General features: G+C 40.4%; 1 protein-coding gene and 2 non-coding genes across 3 annotated transcripts in view; all 3 read left to right on the top strand.

Annotated features, from left to right (window-relative positions):
• LOC149083872 (sushi, von Willebrand factor type A, EGF and pentraxin domain-containing protein 1-like) overlaps nucleotides 1-19307 on the top strand; it is a 440661-nt gene that overhangs the window by 4794 nt on the left and 416560 nt on the right. The gene's annotated exons all lie outside the window — the stretch shown is intronic.
• LOC149083878 (5S ribosomal RNA) lies at nucleotides 19059-19177 on the top strand. Its single transcript, XR_016193101.1, has one exon. It is a non-coding gene; the product is annotated as a 5S ribosomal RNA (ribosomal RNA).
• On the top strand, nucleotides 19199-19270 carry TRNAE-CUC (transfer RNA glutamic acid (anticodon CUC)). The gene has a single exon. It is a non-coding gene; the product is annotated as a tRNA-Glu (tRNA).

The raw sequence follows: 19307 nt of genomic DNA, 5'->3' as shown, positions 1-19307 counted from the left end.
TGATGATTATGCATAACCCCCGGTGTATCACTTTGACAATAATTAAAATGTATAGGAACCAATTGCGACCGAAATCAAACGTCGCCGTCGTATGAATACAAAAGTCGTATAAACGAGATTCAACTGTACACCGTAACTTCCCGTTAGCGGACAAAATTTTTGGTCCCATGGGTGTCCGACATCGAGAAGTTTCATCTCAAACTTTCGTCACTCATTTATTTTTTCCCTAGTTTATGGTTCATCTGAGGCGCTCCTATTCCACTTATAGAAAAACCACTTGTTATATTCACTCGTTACTAAAAATGTCAAAAGAATTGAACAGAAACTTCAAGAAAAGGAATCGAGTCGATTAGAATTTAAAGCTTTACATTTACTTCATGAATAGGACATGCGCGTTGTGAGAAAAAAAAGAATTACATGACTCCTTGGTTACATAATCACAATATATATATATATTAAAAGAAAATAATAAAAGATTACAACGATACCCATCTTTTCGATTAGAGTTGCCAGATTGGCGGTTTTCCCGCCAAATTGGGCTGGTTTGAAAACGGTTCGGCGGGAAATTTTTGGCGTTGGCGGGTGGCGGTTTTTTGGGCGGTTTTTCCAAAATTGTGTTCATAGCGAATTTCTCCCTATTTTTCTTTGCTTGAAGGAAAGAAGTTTTTCTTTTTCACTTCAGTCCCCCAACCTCATGTTGTGTTTTCTTCCTGACAAGGCAGAAGGGGTGGGGGGCATCTCACCCAACTATGGAAAGCAAGAACTTTCAACCATAATGCCTTTGCCACCCAATAATTGAAGGGACCGTAAAACAAAAACTTGGGAAATTGTCCTAGGCTCTAGATCAGTGGTTTTCAACCTTTACCACGGCCAATCGGTTATAATATATAAAGGAAGTAGTATATCCAACATTATAAGGGAAATGGGAGACTTCAGTGACGTCACGAGCTTCGCGCGGAGGCCTTCTGCTATAGAAGGTGTTGCTCCGGCCCGACGGTTGGGAAACACAGTATCTAGACCCATGGCCTCCCCCATCCTGAAGCAGGACCCTTGGGCTGCGAGCTTTTGCGGGGTCCCTGACAACACTTCCACGGGCCCCCTTTATGATGAATTTATAGCGTGAAAAAAAAAAATGTTGAAAATCCCGGGTCCCAGGGCTGAAGCCTTGACAGCCCACCCTTTGTGGGGGCCATGTCTAGACCACAGAAGCCTGTGAAAGAAACCGTAGCCTCTACAAGCGTGGAGCTGGCAGGGCTCAAGCCCGGGAACCAGTTCTGTCTTAACACATGAGCCCGGGGGCCTCAAGAGAAGAGGGGCCCTCAGAAAATCGAGAGGTAGTTGTATTTTTCGGGGATTTTCCATGTAGGGAATTATAAAAATATTGGCTCTCGGGGCCAATGATGCTCTTAAAACGACCCTGCCAGGAACCCAGAAGAGTTCTTAACTTTTTTTGTTTACTAGACCGTGAAAAATCTGGTCTGGGACCCATACCTAATATTTAAAATCATTGTACCAAATTTCGTAGACACCAATGCACGAAGGGAGGCAGTGCCGTCTTGACGCATGGGCCAACCCGGGGGCACGTCACGGAGGCCTTGAATGAAGAGCGGCGGGGGGGGGGGGGGATAAAAAACGAGATATGGTTAAGATTTGCGAGATTAAGCATGTGAATTGGTAAGTAGGCATTTGCAGTGTGGATAGAGGGCTGAGCAGAATCAATTTGCCCAGGGGGACCCATGATGCTTTTAAGACGGCCGCGACTCCAGGCCATCTCTGTGCCGTTTTTCCAGGAGAGAAAATGTGTAGCCCTGACTTTCGCAAATTTTCAAAATCAATTTATTCGGTAAAAAAACCATATTTTTTACGAAAAAGTGAAAAGTGGGGGGGGGGGGGGGTAATGACTGTAACAAGAAAAGAGAGCTATTAGCCACACCTTTTCAGGCTAGAATATCGTGACACTGTAGCTCGCTTGTTGCGTCATAGATGGCAGCACGAGTTCAAATATTTTGGGCTACTTTTGAAGAGGATTTTGGCTGGGAATTTTTGAAGGACCTGGCAACTCTGTTTTCGATGTGCCTTTCACTACTTCATTACAATACACTCACGCCACAAGCACGGAAATCCAAGTCCTGCTCAAATATTAAATTTCTACATCTTAACACCTCAACAGAGTTGCCAGGTCCTTGAAAAATTTCCAGCCAAAATCGTCTTCAAAAGTAGCCACAAAGTAGCCCAAAATATTTTAACTTGTGCTGCCATCTATGAAGCAACAAGCGAGCTACAGTTTGACGATATTCTAGCCTAAAAAAAGGTGTGGCTTATAGCTCTCTTTTCTTGTTATAGTCACTAACCCCCCCCCCCTTTTTCGTAAAAAATATGTTTTTTTTTTACCGAATGAATTGATTTTGAAAATTTGCGAAAGTCAGAGCTACAAATTCTCTCTCCTGGAAAAACGGCCCAGAGATGGCCTGGAGTCGAGGCCGTCTTAAAAGCATCATGGGCCCCGGGGCAAATTGATTCTGCTCAGCCCTCTATCCAGACTACAAATGCCTACTTACCAATTCACATGCTTAATCTCGCAAATCTTAACCATATCTTATTTTTTATCCCTCCCCGCCGCTCTTCATTGAAGGCCTCCGTGACGTGCCCGGGTTGGCCCATGCGTCAAGACGGCACTGTCTCAAATTGTGCATAGGTGCCTACGAAATTTGGCACAATGATTTTAAAAATTAGGTATGGGTTCCAGACCAGATTTTTCACGGTGTAGTAAACAAAAAATTTAAGAACTCTTCTGGGTTCCTGGCAGGGCCGTTTTAAGAGCATCATGGGCCCCGAGAGCCAAGTGATTTTTCTGATTCCCTACATGGAAAATACTCGAAAAATACAACTACCTCTCGTTTTTCTGAGGCCCCTCTTCTCTTGAGGCCCCCCGGGCCATGCATTAGGACAGAACTGGTTCCCGGGCTTGATTGAGCCCTGCCAGCTTCACGTTTGTGGAGGCTACGGTTTTTTTTCACAGGCTTCTGTGGTCTAGATACTGTGTTTCCCAACCGTCGAGCCGGAGCAACACCTTCTATAGAAGAAGGCCTCCGCGCGAAGCTCGTGACGTCACTGAAGTCTCCCATTTCCCTTATAGTCATTGCATATACAACATACTACTTCCCTTATACTACATTGGATATATTATAACCGGTTGGCCGCGGAATCATAAAGGTTGAAAACCACTGATCAAGAGCCTAGGACAGTTTCCCAAGTTTTTGTTTTACGGTCCCTTCAATTATTGGGTGGCAAAGGCATTGTGGTTGAAAGTTCTGGCTTTCCATAGTTGGGTGAGATGCCCCCCCCATCCCTTCTGCTTTGCCAGGAAGAAAACACAACATGAGGTGGGAACTGAAGTGAAAAAGAAAAACTTCTTTGCTCGCCAGAAAAGAAAAATGAAAAAAAATATAGGGAGAAATTCGCCATGATCACAATTTTGGATAAACCGCCCAAAAAACCGCCACCCGCCAAAGCCAAAAATTTCCCGCTGAACCGTTTTCACACCAGCCCAATTTGGCGGGAAAACCGCCAATCTGGCAACTCTGCACCTCAACATACTCATCAAGAATTGTCCCGATAGAAGCGAAACTTACAAGATAGTACTCCTGGAGCGGGACTTTGAGACAATCAGCGTAATTTACATAAAGCATATGTTATGACTTCGATCATAACACTGTCCGGGCGAGTGTTCTAACTCGCCATCTTTTTGTGTAACACGAATCGTAATGTACATTAACTATGCACTGTTAGCGCCGCATTTTGCTTACCTCGTCTCGTTTTTCGTGTTACAGCGCCATCTGTGAGTGGAACTTTGAACTTTTTTCTGATTATGTGTAAAAAATATCTCGACGCCTTCTCGTAACTATTTAGGTGCAAACCACACTTTTTTTTTCATGTCAGTTGGTTTTTATAAAGTCATTTTTAAAATGTGTCCAGGACTTTACCCCCCCGCGTATTTAATTCCAACCAGAAAGAACTTGGCAAAGTTTTCTCGGAGCTGAAATTGCTCATCGTTACAATTCATCCTGCATTGAAAGGGTCTCCTCTGTCCCCTTGAAATCAAAACCCAGAAATACAACAGACAAGCCGAGATAAGATATGGGTCGCTGCATGCGATTAAGCACCTCTTCGAATAAATATATTGTGTGGAAGAATTTAAAAAAACGAAGAGAGAAACCTAGAGCGTGAATGACAATCCCCTGAAAAAACTCGATACAATGTTATCCGAGGATCCTGCTGATGCTATTTTGGTTTACAAATCCCCCAAAACTTATTTTCACGGGTTGCTGGCTAGACTAAAGAATTTCCATTCTATGGACGCTACTTTGCGGTATGTACAGAATGGTTTCTTGCTCGTGAGGAAAATTTTATTGGACATTTTCATATGGGGGTGAATCAGAACTCTCTAGAGTGTTTCTCAACATTTCGCCTGTTACGGAGCCTCCGGAACAATTTCCATGTTTTAGGGCGGCGGTTCCCAGCCAAGAGCCATGATTAAGTCATAGGGCCGTGACTTGAAACGGAAATTTACTCTGTCGGCCGGTGCAGTCCCCAATTTTTCGCCTCACTTCCCGTGATTTTGAATTGAAAAAGAGTAATCTCAGCGCTCCCTCTTGGTCCAACGCACAGGACAGCAGACCTCCCTGCCCTCTCCAAGTTGCGAAATCGCTTCAAGTACCTCCTGGAATAGCGTTGGAGGCTTTCATGTCTCTTAGATTGCGTAAGAAACACGTCAATCTCTTAAGATACATAGGTTTGTTTCGTACGCAGTGAGAGGAAGAATTGTCGTGACTAATGACGTGGGTATCACATCAGAACCACGTGACAGTGATGATTGCCTAAAGCAGTGGTTTCTTAACCTTTTTTTGCCCGTGGTCCCCTTTGAACCATATTTTTTTCTCGTGGCTCCCTGTCTTCCCCAGAGTTTTCGACCGTCATCTAGAAGCAATATCCTTTATATGTATTGAATTGATCTTTTCAGTGAATTTATACTGAACCAAAATTTTGCAAATAAGATTGGCCTCCAGACCACTGGCCTAGAATTTTTCAGCTCCCCGCTAGTCCGAGTTCTATTTAGGACCGTCTCAACATCATCGGCACCTTAAGCGAAGTGATGCTATGGTAGTCCCATACTTAGCTGGAAATGAACAGCCCAAATATTTCCTACTTATTTTCAAATTTTATTGTCCTATACAAAATATCATAAGGTGAAGTCACTTATGGACATGAAACGCCCCGGGCATGACCCCTCACAAGAGTGGGACAGACAAAGCTGCAGCCCAGGGCCATATATGGTTTCATAATTTTTTGTTCTTCACGCTATGAATTTCATATACAGTAGGGGTCTGTGAAAATTGTAGCCAGGGGCCTGAGAAAAACCCCATCCTAGGGAACCAGCTGCAAAATGTAGGCGGCACAGGTGGGTTCATGCCCAAAGACGGCCCTGGTTTTATTGGATTCTGTAAGTGTATAGTCACTAATATAAAAGCTTTATTTCTTCACCCCTTAATTTTTCTTCTCGGCTCTCAGCAGGGCCTGCAAACCACCTGTCATGGCCTCTTTCTCCATTTTCTTCCGTGGCCCCCTTGAAGTATCCCAGTACCAATGGCCCCCGGTTGAGAACCACTGGCCTAAAGTGAATAGTTTCCTGGGATTTTTGCATTTTCAAAACGCAAAAGCGAGCCGGTCTCCTTCAAAAAAGGTCTCCACCACAGGGATCTCAACAACATTAAAGACAGCTTAAGTGCTATTCTGAGGCTATTCTTATCTGACTGAAAATATCTAGTCTCATTACCGTGGAGGTTGCACATGCATTCAAGGCCACGGACCGCGCCGGATTGGCCACATGTGTCAAGACGGCCCTGTTAGCAGCTCTACCCGTAACATTTAATTACACTCTTGTAAATTTTCCTCGCAAATCACGGAATTTCTCTTTTCCCATTTGAAAGATAGATGGCAGCATACAACCTGGACACAAACGTGTTCACAAGAGTTCTACGCATCCATCATAATCACGACACAGTTCACTTCTTTTCGGAACGGTGATAGGCGAGCATGGTCCCTACAAGGGTATATAAATATGTCGCGGTCATTTAAGTTACATGAGAATGCTCTCCGAGCCCACAAGTGATGTGGAACTGCACCACGGGTCGTGTGAGTGATCTGGAACTGTGCAGCATAGTTAACAAAAATTAGGTTTGAAGTCATTGGCAACATCAGATGACTCCGAGTCTGGTGAAACCCGTTCGAAAAACAACGTAGCCTTCTACGCATTTCTCACACGTCCAGGGCAGGCAAGCCTTCTTTTCAAAGGGATATACCCGCATTTCAACACAATTTTCCTTGCAATCTCAGAGTTTAATCCATACATGCTCAATTTATAGTTCACGGGCCAAATGTGACCCCTCGGAGTTATCTGATGTGGCTCGCGACCTCAAAACAAATTTTGTAGACATGAACTAAGCAGCACATTTACAGATCACCATTAAGTAACCCACGATGATGTCCCATATCATTCAAGTGGCCCGCGACACAGTTACAGTTAAACGATCCATGATACATTTCCCCCGTTATGTGAATTTACTGTGTAGAAAGCAAAACAAGAAAAGACAAGAATCGTACCGGGCCTCCGGACTTTTGCCACGTCAGTCCATCCACTCTTGTATTCTAGAGTGGTCCCCCCACAAACTGCAGCAGGGCCCTAGACTAGGATCTTTGGCGGCCACCTTTCCCCCCTTAATCTCAATAGATGGCCCTCCGTGTTTCATTTCCGGGTAGTTTGCGCCGGTGGCATGCGTGGCCTGGAGGACTCGCCCTTTCTCATTCTTGGCTGAGGGTTGGTCTCTTCTTGTCTGTGGGGGGGGGGGAGCTGTTCCGGGGTGAATCGCTGTGGGGAGCCGATGGGGTTGTGGCGTTGGGTCCACCCTGGGATTCTTTGGGGGATTGGCAGCTTTCCAGCACATTCCCTATATGTAAGAGGTTCCATAGGAATCGTAATAGTAATAGGAATAGTGTGTCTCGTTTTTCAATTTCGGCGCCCCCCCCCCCCCCGTATGTGAATTTACTGTGTGGAAAGCAAAAAAGAGAGAGAAAAGACAAGAATCGTACGGGGGCCTCCGGACTTTTGATCAGTCAGTCCTTGTATTGTAGATGCCGCCGCGGCATGGTCCCCCCCCCCCACATACTGCATGCGAATTTACTGTGTGAAATAAACGAAAAAGAAAAGATAATAATCGCACCAGGCCTCCGGACTTTTGCCATGCTAGTCCACCCTTGTAGAGGCCACGGCACGTTTCGAATTTTCAGATCACTTGAGTGGCCCGCGACACGTAACAAAATCAACAAGAAGTGGTCCCCGCACTTTCTGAAAAGTCGAGCACCCTTGGTCTAAGCTCAATCTCTTACCAAACCTGTGAACAGAAATATTCTACACAAGACACACCATAAAAATCGATTTTCTAAGCCAGAAAAAAACGTAACTAGACTCGAAACTTTATGGAGGATGAAGGTCTTGAAAAAACAATCCCCTGAAACGGATTTTTTTTCCCCCGGAATAAACGCGCGTGAAGAGCCTTAGTCCTGAGAAACGGCAAGGAAAAAATGCTCGAGGGATCGATATAACATGTAAAAATATGTAAATATTTATGGTAATTTTTAGGAGTTGAAAGAATAAGGGAATCTCCCCAAAATCTATGGCATGCGGCAACAGCACCATATTCTTACACAGTTTTTCCACTTCTTTCTTGTGTAAGAAATGCAATAAAGTTTCTTCAATTCCTTCAAGATCTCTTCCATGATATCGATAAAAACCACGGGAATTGTCAATAGCAGTCTTTACCTTGTGTCTACTTCTTTTTATTTTCCCCCCTTCTTAAAATAGTAATGATGTAAGAAAAGAACTGGAGAAATGTCCTGTCCTTGAGAGAAGAGAGTTCTATTTTTAGATGAACATTTTTTCTTTTTTTGGATTTGATCGGCGTTTTAGGAGTGTTCTTGACAAAAACAGGACCGTATATTCTCCGTTTTTTGTATTTTTTACCTTCTTCTTTTCCACGCGATATATTGTCACCTTTTACCGAGTTTCGACTCGAACATATACGTACATTACCTGCCAATATATTATCGATCACACCTACGTTTATTGACTGTGTTTTGGTCTCTGGGGGCGTTTTCTGCTGTGGTGAGGACCGGTCGGGGCCCAGGCTCTGTCCCATGGGGGATATAAACCTTTTATCCCGAGGGGGTTGGACCACGCTGGAGAGAGCTGAGTCCGCCAGGTCCGGCGCCCCCATGCCTCGGTCCCTGCGACTGGCAGTCGAGATGCCACGAGTCCATCTACAGATGGATTGGTGGGGACAAAGTGCAATGATGACATGGGCAGACACGGGCTGCCGGAAGGGGACGGACGTTTGGTTCCATTTTGTTGCTTCTTTGGGGGGGGGGGTGTTCTTTCGTGGGCTGGTGGAGCCGAGGACCGCCGGGATGTTTCTGCTGGGTCGGAGATCTGGTGGTGCGATGCTGGCGGGCGGTCCACCTAACCCCGGGGCAAGCCCAGGAGGGGCCCACAAACCCAAACAGACGCCGAAGCCGCCTCCGGCGACCCGTTTCTGCCATTCCCCAGGGTGTTTTATTCATGATTTTTCGAAAATATTTACAGGATTTACAAATAGAAAGTGTGTGTGTAACTCATGATTTGATACCGCTATCGCGGCGCGACAGTTGAATCTATTGGACGAGGTGTTGACGTAGTTTGTGGTGCTGCCACGCGACATATGCCCTTTCGGCGCAGTTTGATCAGCTCAAGTGTCTTTGTTGTGGCCAGCTCAGGTGCTGGGCCACTGCTGCAGCGACTGTGTGGCTCGGGTGAACCCTCGGTACGTCTGTGGTGGTCAGCCTAGGTGTTGGGCCACTGCTGCTGCAGCTGACTTGGGCAACTGGTTGCTGTTACTACAGTCGGCACGCCGCTTATCAGAATCATGGATAATGTTATCTTCCGAGTATTGTTATCACTTTCGCAAAGTACGTAACATGGGGAAAAATTCGTTTATAATTATCAAGACTTCGGTTCATGTTGTCATTTCGTCGAAAGTGTATTTTCTTTTTTTTTTTTTGCATATTTGTGTGAAGCTAAGGCTGTACCAACCTCCCGAAAAAAAGTCATACAAGCTCAACCCTATGCTCCGCGGGGCAAATGTGGCCCTCGGAGTCATCGGATGCGGCCCGAGACTTCAAACCTAATTTTAAAATGAACTATTTGGTTCATTTTGATAAAGTTAAATGTGTCACGAGCTGCTTGAGTGATCTGGAACTGAGCAGCGGGTGAGTTGAGTGATGTGAAATTGCACCAGGGGCCTTTTATGTGCTTTGTAATTGTGTGACGGGTTAATCAATTGATCTGTAAATATACCGCGGGCTGCTCAAGTGCTCTGGTTTTTATGCTTTAAGACACTCGAGTGTTCTTGAACTGTGCAGTGGGTCAATCAAGTTATCTGTGAGTATGCCGCTGGTCCCTTAAGTGATCTGGCAATGTGTTGCGGGCTATTTAAGTGATGCGTAACCGATGCGGGTCACTTAAACGTAATCTGTAAATATGCCGCTTAATTCATTAAAAAAAAATTGGGTTTAAGGTCGCGGGCCAAATCAAATGAATATTATAGCCACCTTCAGCCCGCGGGACATGGGTTCAGCATGAACGGCGTAGAATACGTAGAGTTCTAGCTAACATCTCCCTTTTTCATATGCGTATCACCTTGAAATCTTTATGAGGTATGCATATTCCTAGCTTGTCGCTGTTTTGCTCTTGATTACTTTGCCTGTTTTTTCTAGAACAGCTGTTCTCAACTAGTGCTTCGTGGAGTCCCGAAAATAAATAAATCAATAAATTTGATGGGAAAAAAAATCCTACGGGACTCCGCCACAGAAATCATAATATTAAAAGCAAGAATACATATTGGGAACTGCTGCTGTTTTGGTTACACGCATGCTTGCACAGTTTCTTGGTCACTCCTTTCGCCACTCGTTGACCCAGTCCCTCGCTGTTTAGGTCACTTCCATGCTCACACATTTTATAAATCATTCTTTTGGTCACTCACGTGCTTGTAGACTTCCTTCGTCAGTCACGTACTTGCACACTTTCTTGGCCACTCTTTTGGCCGCTCACCCACCGAGAACTAAGCTCTTTTGTTCACTCCCCCTGCTCACACACTCTCTAGCTCAGTTTTTTGGGCAGTCACATGCTTATACACTTTCTTGGTCCCTCACCGAACTAGTCCCTTGCACTCTGGATCGCTATTTTGATTATCCACATGCTTGCACGTTGTTTTCGTCGCTTACATATACTCTTGCAAACTCTCTAGGGCAGGGGTTCACCCCGTGCTCGGTGTGCTTTTCCAAGGGGCTCCGCCGCAGCTTCGGGACAATAAAATAAATCGGTAGATCTCAAAAATAAATTTAAAGAAAGAGGTCTGGAGGCACCACCGTAGATATTATAAAATAAAAAGGGGGGCTCCACGAGTGAAAAAAAGGACGAGAACCGCTGTTCTAGAACATAAACTTTCTAGCAATGCGCCAGAATTGCTGTATTCGCCACAACGTGTAGAATCCCACGGGAAAATTCAGAAATGAAAAGCCGAAAATAACGGAAAGTTTCCAGTCAGTCCTCGTGGCAATAATGATTTCCTGAGCCATATCGTTCCAAATATTCGAAACTCATCTTTATTCTCGTTCGAGAAAGGGGTGAGGTTCGATTCCCTGAGTGGTTTGAATCGTTTCCGACGAGTTCCAAATATATATAAGAGTTCATCTCGCGAGCTTTCAAAGTGAATGTGATAGTTCGAACTGATGTCCGTGATATTGAACGCTTCCAGCATATTTCTCAAGAAATTGCTAGAAATTCCGATATTCAAGACGGAAAAACCACATTTTGACGAGATAAAAACCTTATTTTGCTCCTTAAAATTGATATAAACTTATTTATAGTAATGATGATGCTAATATATGAAACAAATTTTAATTTTACGGAGAAAGAGATCAAAAGCTTTAGAAGACGAAAATTACAAACACAAAAATTAAAATTGTTTATTCCATTGAATTTTACATTCTGAAATAAGCAACTTCACTTGTTAACAGGAGCAACGTCTCAAACAATACCCCGAGGGAGAAAAATTAATGTTAAAAAAAAACAATTTCAAAGTAATTTTGTCGAAAGCGAAACAGAATTTTAAATTTAAATTTCCATGAGCATTTTGAAATTTATTCATCTTTTTTTTAAGCCCTTATACAAGAACGTGTAGTTTAAATGCGTAATAAACGAACTAAGGTTAAATGGCAAATTTAACAAGCACAGAATGAAAAAACTGAAAAAGAATAAGCCAGTGTAAAACTAATGAAGGAAAATAACTAATAAAAACTAATAAAACGAAATAACTACTAATAAAGCAAAGTAAAAATAATGAAGAAGGGAAAAATAAAATGCATTTAAAAAAAATGAGTGGAATTAATGAATACTCTAATAATAAATAATTGAATAATAATAAATAATGAAATTGAATAAATAAATGTAAAATTAATAACAAATAAGTGAACTGAAACAGGATGAAATGAAAAAATGAATAAGAAATGAAAAAAATATGAAATTAATGATAAATGAATGAAATGGAAAAAAATGAAATCAATAAATAAAATAGAATGGAGGCACTCATGAAAAAAAAAAAAAACTTCAGTGAAGAATTTATACGAAAAAAACAAGTTAAAATGAATTTTAAAAATGGATAAACACTCAAAAAATAAAAATTAATTAATAAGTGATGATATGCCGTGTGTATATTGTTATTAATTAATTAATTTTTAATTTATAAATGGTACTATAATAACTATATTATAACAGAATAGAAATAATAAAAACTATAAAATTAGTGGGAAAAATAAAAACGTAAAAAAAAACAAAAAAGGGGGAATCGTATAAAAAATGAGTGTAAAATACAAAAAAAAAAATTTTTTTTTAAATCATTAAATATAAAAAAATGATTTTAAAGTAATTTAAATAAAAAAACGACTAAATTTTGTAACGTGGAAACTTGAGAAACAAACCAAAACAATTTAAAAAAATTGAATGAAATATCGTATAAAAATGTTTAAAAGTAAGTACAAACTTGTGTAAATAATTAATAAATGGGAATGAGAAGTGAGTAAAAATTTAAAAATATTTAATTAAACAAAAATATGTGAATAAGAAATTCAGACAAAAATAAGATGGAATGAAAACAAGTAAAATAGGAAAAAAAATTGGATGAAATAAATGGAAATAAATAATAAATAAAAATTAAGTAAAAAATGTAAACGTCAAGTAAAAAATAAAAATGAAAATATTTTTATATTTGATATTTACTAATATTTTATTCAACTAAAAAAATGAAAAAGTCAAGTAAACGTTAAAATTCATGAAATTAAATAAAAACTGAAAGATTGAATAGAAAATTGAGTAAAAAAAAGTAAAAGCAAAAATCGATAGACTTAAAATTACAAATCATTTAAAAATCGATTAATTAAAATGTTTCGAATGAAAAATTTGAATTTGAAACACAATTGAGAGAAAATAAGCGAAAAAAAAAATGAAGAAACGATTGAAAACAATTTTCAAAAACAAATATTATCACACGCAAACAATAATTGATTGATTTTAGTTTTGTTTATTTTCCCCTTAAAATAAAAACAATAATAATGAAAATTAAATGCATAAAAAAGTTAAATGAATTCAGAATATAAATTTGTATGAATTGAAAGAAATGTGTGGGTGTGAGTATTTCAATTACGAACTCGACGGTAAAGACATAGTGGGAACATTTCGAACGTGACGCGTCAATTTCCTTTTTATATATATATATACGATATCAATCCCGTCAAAAGCAGAAGAAAAATGGATTTATATCCCACCATAAAACATCTCGGATGAGGGGAAAAAGAAAAATTTAAGAAAATCAAATTTGTCTTTTATGGCTTTGGGGACCATTTTTTAATGTCACGTGATTCTTCTCCTCCTGAATAAGCTCTATATCATGTCCACCCATGAGTTGTTATTCTGTTCTCGAGGCGATGTCAATCACTTTCTTGGAGAAGTAAGTGATCATCTTTGATGAACATGATGGCGTAGATATATATATATATATATACACGTTTCTTTATGATTTAGTATGAAAAATGATCAACAGCACTGGTGAAATGAAATGGCAAAAACATAAAGTGAATGAATTTTATCTGCAGTTGATCCGGACGTCCATCATATTCATCGAATAAAGATATACTAATTTTGTACATGCGTATTGATTGGTGAATCTTATCTTTCTTTATGTTCATTTCACTATTACTACTACTTAACCATACATACACCTCTGGGGAATTTCTAACGAATTGGTACATGCTGGAATGTGTGTTCTGAGTGCATGCGGGCCTCAACGTATTTATGTTGTCAGGGTTATGGGTGTTTAGTGTTCTACTAGTTCTGCCATCTTTCTCTATGATATTTCTAGTAGAGCAAAGTTTTTGAGCCTTTTTGACAATGTCAAAAGGTATGACGCCCTCATTAAGGGGCTTGGTACATGATCTTGGCTTCCCATGCTTTACTATGAGAATTATTCTCTTTAAGGGACATTTAAAAATTTTCTATTCACTTTAGACCCTAAATTGTTTTCTCAAATTCCAGGTAAATTTTTATGAAGTTCAATGAGAACTTTTAGGATTTTAGCACCGGTTATTATTTTTTTCGAATTTTAACTTCAACGACTTGAAACTTTTCAAAAATCCCCAAGATTTATCCATATTTTGAACCATAACATTTTTGCAAATCGTTTTGATGAGAAATACTCTCGCGTTAAAGCATGCACCATCTCGGTGCTGAGAGACATACAAAGTTTTATGACATTTGAACAAGTGATGTTTGTAAAAAATGTTCCTTAAGGACAAAAATCATAGTTTGCGAAAACAGCATTTTAATGGAAAAACACTAGCATGAACAGGGTGGTTACTTAATTTCCTTTGCCGCATTTTATTGGAGTACCATTGACACTAGAGGCATACTTCCAATAAGAAAAATTATCCAAATGAGGTGCAGAACTCACAGATACGTCATTAATGTTTCAAAGGGTTGTGTATAATTATTAAAATATGAAAATTTACTTCTTAGAAGGTCCCCCTATCCTCTAATTTCCAAAAATAAAGTAGTTGCGCTGTCTCACTTGATGCCAACGGGGGAAAAAAAATCCACGCTTCTAACAAGGAAAAGGTCTCAATGTGTCATTCTCAAAAAATTATGACACAATTTTAATACATGCATCTCACCTAAAAACGCATCAAAAAAAAAAAAAAAAAATTAGCGACGGAATGCAAATAATATTTACGGAAGAGTCCAGGGGAAAAACGACTTTAGAGTAATTTTTTTGAAAATGAGATAGCAGTGCCATTTTGTAGCTTTCAAGGAGTACTATAGTGAGGTAGAAGGGGGAGGAAGACTGTAACCCCTTTACGATCAGGGAAGTAATATTGCTTCCAAATGCCAGTGGAATAAATTCAATCCAGCTGACTCTTTCTCCAACTTTTTTTCCCTCATGGCGAAGGTTTATTGTAACCCTATGAAACAAAGATGTGTGCATTTCTCTCCCCCCCCCCCCTCGTTGTGCCACCACCATTCCAATATCTCAACGAGATAACGATCAACTGAGATAACGATGTTAGCGGTTCTCCTCAGCTTTCCCCCCTTTTCGTTCTCCACGGCATCCATACATTTAATTGTACGTACAATGTATCTTTCTCAGAACTAATCCTTCTATTATATCCTGTACATAGAAGTGAGAAAGAGAACAAGTGAGAAATAAAACTGCAAAACACATCTGTAGGTGAAGGCAAAAAAGTTAGACGCTGTACTAATACTCATTTATCCAATTATCTCTGTACTGTTCCTCCCCACCCTTATTTATGTTTTCCCTTTCTTTCCCTCACTCTCTCCCCGTTTTTAACGAGGAACAAGGCTACCACATTTATCGCCTATACGTCTAATACAGATTATTCAAATTTATCGCCAGCATCTTGTAAGCGAACGGGAAAGCTGTAAAAAAAATAGTGATAAAATTTCGTTATACCAGGGAAAACCATTATACTCCAAACTTTCAAATTCGTTCTTCTCAAAATCTAATTTTTACTGTAAAGGCGTTTTTCTCCTGGACCCTTCTAATTAAAGCCGCAGGAAATTATTAAAATGACAATACTTGGGTACTCATCCCCTCTCGCACTTCTTGGCGATATCTATAAAAACTTTCGGTTTTCGCTGTTTTTACACATTCTATGCTTCTATAGCTCTTTTTCTTTTTTCTTCTTTCTTTTTCTGTGTTGTTTGAATGACGCCACTCTAGGGTTGCGGGATTTTCAAATTCATTCTTGGCCTCTATTGGCGTTCAAAATATTAATGTTTAGAATTTTTTTGAGCAACCAATGCTAATTCCGTCTGATTTTTTTATATTTCTGTGCACATTTAATTAAATGAGTAGAAACAGTGTTAATTTTCTCAAAACTTTTCGAAGACGATACCTTGGGACCCTTTCCTTTATTGGTGCAATATTTGCAGAGATATTTTAATTGAAAAACCCGAAGAAATTTGGGGAAGAACAGCATAAACTAAGAGACAACGATTCTTTCCCTGATTTGCGCAACTTTCCTCCAATTGTTAAATTGAAATATCTCTGCCAATATTTTTTTTACATCAAGAGAAATGGCACAACAACTTTCTAATTGGAAGTTAGAGGACAGTATAAAAAGTTTTCTTTAATAACTATACAACCAATGCCATTTTATAAGAAATCCAAACCGTGTGGTGGGCCACTTTAAACAAAATACATCGAACAGTGTGTCGGGAGTCATAATGATTGACAAAAAAAGCAATAGGCCATTGCTCACGAGTAAACATACTTTTTTTCAGCTGGCGAGACCAAATAAAAAGGCTGGTGGGCTAAAAACCCTAACGGGCCAAAAAAAAAGCTTAATACTACCCCTTGCAACATGAATGGAGCATCTGAGATATACACGCTACTTGGATAATTTTTCTAATTGGAAGTATGCCTGTAGGATCCACGGTTTGCCAGTAGAATGCGGTACATTAAGGCCAAACATTCAGAACACACATTCTCCCCGGCATGTACCAATTTGTTAGTAATTCCGCAATGGGGAATGCGTACGAGGTGCATGTACGGTTAAGAAGTAAAATGGCAAGGGTGATTAAGTAATCATCCTGAATATAATGCCTACCGGGAGTTTATATTTAATTTTTTTTAATACTTTTAGTGAGAAAGTGAACAAAAACTAGAACAAAGTTAGACGTAAGAAATTTTATTGCACTTAGAAATTGAAATTTTTTTTTGGAAAATGCGTGAACCTTGATTCACTTTTTGAATATATCTCAAGAAAAGACCTTAAAAAAACAACCAGAAAGAATCCTCCCAAACGCATTTACATCGGATCCACAATCGCACATTTATCGCACATGATAAATTGAAATCAGTCCTCCAAAGTGTCATTCCAACTCAAACATTTCCTCAAAAGGAAATACGTGAAAAAGTACTAAAAAAAGAAGAAAAACAAAACCATTGAAATACAAGATGGACGTAACAGGTTTCCACATCTTCTATTTCTCTCATAGAAGATAAGCTGTAAAATGTTTTCCAAGATTTCTGTGAGAGATATCCACGGGAATATTCTTATCCTCGGGGAATGTGCGGATACCAAAAGTATACAAAATAAAATAGAAAAGTATACAAACAACAATAAATAGATATACGGTTTGGATCTCTCTCAAAGTGAGAGTGTGTGTGAGAGAGAGAAGAGAGCCAAGTTTTCTCCTGATGGCACCAAAAAGGACATGCTTTTGTTTATCGGTCGTAAATGGGTTCTGGTATACATAAAGAAAAAAATACCCTAGAAAACTTATTTTATATTTTTTTGGTCTCACCAAACTATTTATTTCTCGTCTTAAAAGACAGAGAGAGAGCGAGAAATATCTAGAAAGTTCTAACCAGGAATAACTTTTCAAAAGAACAGAATGTTGTGTTCCGAAATAGATTTCTTACGGAACACAAAGACAACCATTTTTTTTTCTTTTTTGGTTCCCGTCGACACAGAAATGTGTTTTTTTTCTCTCTGTATGGAGTTGAAATCATCACCAGTATTTTTCTTTCATTGGATATAGTTATTACGGTAAATGTCATAAACGCGGTTATTGTACATAATAACCGATCATTATGCATAATCACCGAGCATTTTCGTAAGTTTGACAAATTTCCTTAAATTCATCACTTTCCTTTCACCAATTACTATGCATAAATTTGATAACTTTCGCTATATTAATAATTTTTACCTGCGATTATGCATAGTACCCAAGCATTGTTGGCGATTTTTTTCCTAAACAAATTACCTTTATTCAATAAATTCATTCAAATTGGAAATAAATACAATTCAATATAATGTATAATGCGATATATCTAAACATATTTGTCAAGGGGTAATTGTACCCATGCTGACAACCAATCAATGAAATTAATGATCATAGTCAAACAATTTTTACAGTCATATATATATAAACTGAAGAGCCAAAAAAACTGGTACAGGCATGCGTATGCAAATAAAGAGATATGGAACCAATCAGAGTACGGCGCTGCGGTCGGCAATGCCTACATAACACAACAAGTGTCTGGCATAGTTGTTAGATCGGTTACTGCTACTACAATGGCAGGTTATCGAGATTTAAGTGAGTTTGGACGTGGTGTTATAGTCGGCGCACGAGAGATGGGACATGGAGTAGCGATGAAATTTGGATTTTCACGTACGACCATTTCACGAGTGTACCGTGAATATCGGGAATCCGGTAAAAAATTAAATCTACGACATCGCTGCGGCCCGAAAAAGATCATGCAAGAACGGGACCAACGACGACTGACGAGAATCATTAAACGTGACAGACGTGCAACCCTTCCGCAAATTGCTGCAGATTTCAATGCTGGGCCATCAACAAATGTCAGCGTGCGAACCATTCAACGAAACATCATCGATATGGGCTTTCGGAGCCGAAGGCCCACTCGTGTACCCTTGATGACTGCACGACACAAAGCTTTACGCCTCGCCTGGGCCCGACAACACCGACATTGGACTGTTGAGGACTGGAAACACGTTGCCTGGTCTGACGAGTCTCGGTTCCAATTGCTTCGAGCTGATGGACGTGTACGGGTATGGAGACAACCTCATGAATCCATGGACCCTACATGTCAACAGGGGACTGTTCAAGCTGGTGGAGGCTCTGTGATGGTATGGGGCTTGTGCAGTTGGCGTGATATGGGACCCCTGATATGTCTAGATACGACTCTGACAGGTGCGTAAGCATCCTGTCTGATCACCTGCACCCATTCATGTCCATTGTGCATTCCGACGGACTTGGACAATTTCAGCATTACAATGCGACACCTCACACGTGCAGAATTGCTACAAAGTAGCTCCAGGAACACTCTTCTGACTTCAGACACTTCCGCTGGCCACCTAAATCTCCAGACATGAACATTATTGAACATATCTGGGATGTCTTGCAACGTGCTGTTCAGAAGAGATCTCCACCCTCCTCTTACTCCTACGGATTTATGGACAGCCCTGCAGGATTCATGGTGTCAATTACCTACAGCACTACTTCAGACATTAGTCGAGTCCATGCCACGTCGTGTTGCGGCACTTCTGAGGTCTCGCGGTGGCCCTACACGATATTAGGCAGGTGTGCCAGTTTTTTTGGCTCTTTAGTGTAATGCACATGTTAGACCCCTAATGCATTTTAGACCCCTGACTAACGGTCAACCAGGGCCGTCTTAAGAGGATCATGGGCCAACGGGCCAAGTGGTTTTTCTGAGGCCCTACCAGATAAATCCTAGAAAATTTCAACCAAATTTCATTTTTGTGAGGCCTCTCTTCCCTTGAGGCTACCGGTCTGTGTCCGGGTGGGCCAAGCCAACGGCCATACCATGCTGAAAACACCGGTTCTCGTCCGATCACCGAAGTTAAGCAGCATCGGACGCGGTTAGTACTTGGGAGGGTGACCACCTGGGAACACCGCGTGCTGTTGGCATCACTTTTATGACTAACGTTTTCCCACATGGTCTAGTGGTTAGGATACCTGGCTCTCACCCAGGAGGCCCGGGTTCGATTCCCGATGTGGGAAATAATTTCTCCCCAGCGCGACCCAACCCGCAAGGGTA

The sequence above is a fragment of the Pholcus phalangioides genome, unplaced genomic scaffold (genome assembly GCF_987345545.1).
Source record: "Pholcus phalangioides strain wild (caught in Gottingen) unplaced genomic scaffold, Ppha-v1.0 ptg000008l_1, whole genome shotgun sequence".
NCBI lineage: Eukaryota > Metazoa > Arthropoda > Arachnida > Araneae > Pholcidae > Pholcus > Pholcus phalangioides.
The sequence above is the reverse complement of the archived record's forward strand: the minus strand, read 5'-3'. Positions and strand labels throughout refer to the sequence as shown.